This window comes from Oncorhynchus keta, chromosome 34 (genome assembly GCF_023373465.1).
Source record: "Oncorhynchus keta strain PuntledgeMale-10-30-2019 chromosome 34, Oket_V2, whole genome shotgun sequence".
In the NCBI taxonomy this organism is placed as follows: Eukaryota; Metazoa; Chordata; class Actinopteri; order Salmoniformes; family Salmonidae; genus Oncorhynchus; species Oncorhynchus keta.
Window position 1 is genome coordinate 69,920,208 of NC_068454.1, and position 7,034 is coordinate 69,927,241.

Below are 7,034 nucleotides of genomic sequence, written 5' to 3' on the forward strand. Positions count from 1 at the left end.
TTGGGTTTTTCGGAAACAGGCCGCAATTTCTTAGCAACAAAGTCCACACACCTGTAGCCATTTAAGAAACAAATGTGTGATGCTCACAAGTCTGCAGGCATTGAAATAATACAATAGCTTACACTGGGATGCCTTGGGTCATTGTCATTGGTCAATAATGGCACTGTGGGTCATTCTCAATAATCCATTTTAGAATAAGGCTGTAACTGGTAAAAAATTTGGAAAAGGTCAAGGGGTCTGAATAGTTTCCGAATGCACTCCATATTCATTTTTTCATGTTATTCTGATTTTTTAGGCGGTTCAACACCCCTACTTCCTGTGGCTATGGTTAGAACCCTTTTGGGTTCCATGTAAAACCCTTTCTACATAGTGTTCTACATGGAACCAAAAAGGGTTCTCCTATAGGGATGCCAAAGAATCCTTTTGGAACCCTTTTTTCAAAGAGTGTAGACTACAAGAACGGATAACCAGATTGCGTTATTTCCCTCAAACACATAATTATATATGCATGTTTCATTTGCAATTGGGTCAACTCTTTGTGTCAACTCGTCTTTAGGGATGAACCCATCACATTCAGCAGACTTGCTGGCTGGCGGATCAGTGGAGTAATGTCATGTTTATTTCCCTCTGCTTGCCTGCTGGAGCATGGCTAACACTGTTAGCATGCTGGAGGGCAACGTGGCCCAATGATACTAGCGAGCTACAACACAATAAAGCATGAGTAAATGTGAAATATATATGCACCTATTCCTGGCCCTGACTAGATCTCTGAAGACCTGGGCTTTCTAGTAATAATAACATAGATACAAGTAGCCTGTCATCATCAAACCCTTACCGAGATGAGTCCAGATTCATAGCTCAGTCCAAAGTGTATTGTAATGCACATTTTATTATAAAAGTAACTGTCACTGTGAATGGGGGAGACTGTATTCTGCCTCTTAATATTTGGTAATGAAAGTCCAACCCCAATGGGCTTGTAAAGTTATTGTAGTTTTTGTCTCAATTTCGATGTGATTTTATTAACTTCTCTCTTTTCATTATTTGAGGAGCAAATTTTCATAGTGTAATATAGAGCTGCGGTCGACAGGAAAGTCTCTCTGTTTTAGTCCCTATATTATATTGACCATCTCATTACATAGAGGGACCTCCTCCCTTAACTCATAGCAGTGTGTCTGAGTAAACTAATACAAGTGGTCAGAAACTCCCTGCTGATTCAGATTCCACAGAGAAATGGCTAATGGCCAGGTGATGTCAACACATGTTAATAAAGGATATATGAAAGAGTAGGGCTTCTAGGCAAGTCAATAGTCTCCAGTTAATGAAGGAATACTGGTAGCACTGTGATGAAATGTCTTACTATGTTTCCAGATAGAGAAGTTACACCAGTTATTTTTACAACCCTAGCTTAGCTACTTCCCATATTGTAGTAATAGTTTCTCTAAAAACATATTGTAGGTAGTAGTTATTTCCTCTTTTCAGCAACCCCAGGTGTCCTCATCTCAATGCTCAGCTCACAGGAAACTCTCAAACCAAAAACATGTCCATGTGAAGCCTCCTCTTTGTGGCGTAGGTAATTGATACATGATTGGAAGATAAAGTCCTCCACACTTTCTGTTGGAGCACACAGCCAGTTACCCATTAGCTCTCTAAATAATACGACTCTCAGCATTAGTTGTAGAGTTTCTACATGTGGATATAAATTGTGGATAGTGGTCAGTGTTTTCAAATGTATCCTGTTAAGTATGGATAGTAGAGTGAGGTCCATTACTGGAACAACACTGGAGAAGTAGAGCTACCATCAACACCGCTCTGATCAATGGAAGACACAGGAACAAGACTCCTACTCAGAGCCCCATGTGTCTATATGAGAGTACCAGCTCCTTTTATTTCCTGTAATAAAGTTCCACTTAGAGCAGCATGGAAATGGCATCCACATTACACAGCTTCCACTTCAGCCATCAGCCCAGAGTGCTGTGGAAAAGCCTGTCCAATTAATCCACCACTCTATATTACAGGGGCTACAGACTCACCTGTGAGAGAGGACAATGCTCCAGGAACATTGGATAGAGTCGTTTTGTTTAAAGACCTTGGAAAAATTCAACACGTTGAATTGCAAATCATTTAGTTTCGTTTTTTTTTTATGTTTCCATGATATTTCTGATATATTTATTTCTATTTGTAACATTCCATCTATGTCTTTGCTTTGATGACTCACTGTTGTTGTGTTGTCAGATGGTGTTGTGATATTTATTTTGTTTTATTTTACTTGGAGCTAAACCAAAAAGTGGGACTTAGGGGGTCATGGAACTGTCCAATCTGATGCTGCTCATTACTTTTTGTTCTTGTTGGAGTTTTATATTGTATTTTTACAGACAGTTGATTTCCGCTCTACAAACTAATTCTACCCCTGCTTTGATTGGTAATGTCACTCAGACAGCGTTTGTTTAGCATGTCGTGTAACTGCTCAGTAAGGGCATGTTAGAAAAATAATGAATAACCTTTTCATAATGCATTATAAACATATGTATAACACCTTAAACTATATATAATGCATTATAAATGTATGTTCATGCAATTTTGACAGGGTATTCATAGAAACCTCTACAATGACACTAGACTGAGCTGTGCTGGCAATAAATAGCTATGTGGTCCTTCTGTAGCTCAGTTGGTAGAGCATGGCACTTGTAACGCCAGGGTAGTGGGTTCGATTCCTGGGACCACCCATACGTAGAATGTATGCACACATGACTGTAAGTCGCTTTGGATAAAAGTGTGTGTGTGTGTGTGTGTGTGTGTGTGTGTGTGTGTGTGTGTGTGTGTGTGTGTGTGTGTGTGTGTGTGTTGCCAGTGGAGGTCAATTGGAGAGGGGGAGAGAGGGGGAGGGGGATAAGGAGGGGTGTTGGGGAGGGGTGCCATCCAGTCCTGTTGATTTTGTAGATAAAACCAATGGGAGAAAACAAAAGCCGGATCTCATTGGGCCCAGAAGGCCATAAAGAGATGAAGACTAATGGGGATATTATTTTGTTGGGACACAAATGAGAGGCTCCCATTGGTTTGTACAATGACTAATGAAAATCAACAGGACCCTGGAGTGAGCACCCCTCCCCTCAGTCTGCTCCTCAGCCCGGATCCCCATCATCTCCACTAGCTTCCACAACAAGGCGGAGCACAAGGAGAAACCTCCGCAATGCTGTACACACACACACACCCATTTACATTTTACATTTAGCCTCTTATCCAGAGTGGCTTACAGTTAGTGCATTCATCTTAGCATAGCTAGGTGGGACAACCACATGCAGGCATAGAGAAAGTGCATTTGTCCAAAGGTAGCTATCAGCAAAGTCAGAGGTAGTAAGAGGCAAAGTCAATGCAAGTGTTACTGTGGGATTATTTTAGAGGGTCTTTGCCACTATTTTCATATGATGCAACAGCTTCACACACACACACACACACACACACACACACACACACACACACACACACACACACACACACACACACACACACACACACACACACACACACACACACACACACACACACACACACACACACACACACACACACACACCTTCAAATAAGTCTGTAGGCACGCAACACACACTCTCTCAGAAATCTGTGGGACTGAAAGGGGGATTGTTTGAGACTGTGGCCTGGTCAGTGAGGACTATTATTGTCAGCTCAGGGTACATGTCTGTTCTAACACAGAGAACCAGCCAGTGATCAGTACACTGAACACACCTCCACTCAGTCTCTCCAACCCACTGTTTTCATCACACTACTTAATTCTCCCCATCTGATGCAAATGCCCACGGTAAAATACCAACAAATGGATCTGAAATTGAGATTGTATATTTCATTATGCCTTTCTACTCTACATGCAGATGGAAGGGGGTTACAAGGGCAAATGGCACTTATTGTTTTCCAAGCATTCATTCTGTTTTTACTCTTCATTATGGGTGTATTTGTTTGAAAGGTACAATTACAGTGTTTGTTTTGAGCGGTATGTGTTTCGGTCTCTGTTCTCACGGTGTCTGTGCTCTGAGGGGAATAAACACCACACACAGAGAGAATGAACTAGGAGTGGCACAGCAATCTGCAGTGAAAACTTGAGGTCATTAGAAGTAGCACTCATACATAAATGACCTCGTTAATGTACAGCTAATCATCCAGGCAGACTAAGGGCCGGGCCGTGAGGCCGGTGGGGATGAGGATTTGGATACATAAACAATCAGAGTACAGTAATAGAGGTGTCTGTCTCTCAAGAGAAAGAGAGGCTGCCACAGCTGAAGACTGAGAGCTCAAACCAAATGCATGACAATGTACACACTTAAACAACAGGTGATTAAGCACGGACACGCAAACGTATCTACACATAGCACAAACGTGTGCAAACACTCTCTTTTCTTGTTCTGTGTACGAACAGGCACAGGGATAAGTGCAGGCAAACGCACAGGCAAACACACACGGGCGCACACACACAATATCCCCACAGGGATAATAGAGTCTTTATATTACACCTCATCATGCAGTGTGTGAATTCAGTGATGTATTCTGGATTCCTTATTGAGGATGACGTGTGCTGTAGATTTAATGTGGACCAATTTTGTTGAAGAAAAACACAGTGTAAATCAAGTGTGCAGGGCAAATTCCCAAAGTGCCTTCCCAACCCGCTGACACTGCAGTAAAGGGATGAGGTGCAGAGAGAGCCACGGGGTGCAGTGAAGGGATGAAGTACAGAGAGAGCCACGGGGTGCAGTGAAGGGATGAGGTGCAGAGAGAGCCACGGGGTGCAGTGAAGGGATGAAGTACAGAGAGAGCCACGGGGTGCAGTGAAGGGATGAGGTGCAGAGAGAGCCCCGGGGTGCAGTGAAGGGATGAGGTACAGAGAGAGCCCCGGGGTGCAGTGAAGGGATGAGGTATGAGGATGGCAGACTGTCAATAGCAGTGTCAAACTCTCTTATAGGGTAGTTTTTACCACCAATCTGACGCGATGCAGACTCTCAACAGAGGAACTCAAAAGCCCAGATAGATGAGGCAGAGCCACAAAACTGCAACTGTAAATCTCTCACATCCCTCTCTCTCTCTCTCTCTCTCTCTCTCTCTCTCTCTCTCTCTCTCTCTCTCTCTCTCTCTCTCTCTCTCTCTCTCTCTCTCTCTCTCTCTCTCTCTCTCTCTCTCTCTCTCTCTCTCTCTCTCACATTTGGTGATTTGGACAATCAGTTGATGTTCACTAAATATGTTTTGGAAGAGATGGTTTCAGAATCACCTACATTTATTCACCTTATGCTTTCTGGTCACATAGTCAGGTAACCTGAGTGAAACAGGCCTCAGGGTGAATGGGTTGTGTAGAAGCAACATCCAATCACAAAACCAATGTTTCACACAAAAAAATGCCATTATGATTCCTCCTCTCTAGACTCTCTTCTCTGAAATGGAGGTTTGATAACATATACACACTCACTCTCGTACTCACATAAACACATGCACACACACACACACACACATACACATACACATTTTTCAGCGTCTCTCGTCCCATTTCCATGAATTATAATACTTAATACGTCTCTCTACCCATTCATTTAGCCATCCACTCTACCCATCCATTTAGCCATCCATTTATTAATAATCTGCTGTGCCCTCAACTTTGGAAGTATGGTAGGGATAGTATATTTCTTATAGGCTATATGATGGTATAGGGAAGCAAATACAGGAGAGAGAGAGAGAGAGAGAGAGAGAGAGAGAGAGAGAGAGAGAGATCAACACTCCATTTTTTATTTTTTTTATTTTATTACACCTTTATTTAACCAGGTAGACTAGTGCGACCTGACATAGATAAAGCGTAGCAATTCGACACATACAACAACACAGAGTTACACATGGAATAAACAAAACATACAGTCAATATTACAGTAGAACAAAAGAAAACAAAACATATATATACAGTGAGTGCAAATGAGGTGAGTTAAGGAAATAAATAGGCCATGGTGGCGAAGTAATTACAATATAGCAATTAAACACTGGAATGGTAGATCGGCAGAAGATGAATGTGCAGGTAGAGATACTGGGGTGCAAAGGAGCAAAATAAATAAATACCAGTATGGGGATGAGGTAGGTAGCAGAGAACTGGAAGGAAAGATGACCAAAGGAGGAATTGGCATTGGGGGTGACCAGTGAGATATACCTGCTGGAGCGCGTGCTACGAGTGGGTGCTACTATGCTGACCAGTGAGCTGAGATATGTCGGGGCTTTACCTAGCAGAGACTTGTAGATAACCTGTAGCCAGTGGGTTTGGCGACGAGTATGAAGCGAGGGCCAACCAACGAGAGCGTACAGATCGCAATGGTGGGTAGTGTATGGGGCTTTGGTGACAAAACGGATGGCACTGTGATAGACTGCATCCAGTTTGTTGAGTAGAGTGTTGGAGGCTATTTTATAGATGACATCACTGAAGTCGAGGATCGGTAGGATGGTCAGTTTTACGAGGGTATGTTTGGTAGCATGAGTGAAGGATGCTTTGTTGCGATATAGGAAGCTGATTCTAGATTTAATTTTGGATTGGAGATGCTTAATGTGAGTCTGGAAGGAGAGTTTACAGTCGAACCAGACACCCAGGTATTTGTAGTTGTCCACGTATTCTAAGTCAGAGCCGTCCAGAGTAGTGATGCTGGACGGACAGGCAGGTGCGGGCAGCGATCGATTGAAAATCATGCATTTAGTTTTACTTGCGTTTAAGAGCAGTTGGAGGCCACGGAAGAAGAGTTGTATGGCATTGAAGCTTGTCTGGAGGTTAGTTAACACAGTGTCCAAAGAGGGGCCAGAAGTATACAGAATGGTGTCGTCTGCGTAGAGGTGGATCAGAGAATCACCAGCAGCAAGAGCAACATCATTGATGTATACAGAAAAGAGAGTCAGCCCATAGAGGCACACCCATAGAGACTGTCAGAGGTCCAGACAACAGGCCCTCCGATTTGACACACTGAACTCTATCAGAGAAGTAGTTGGTAAACCAGGCGAGGCAATCATTTGAG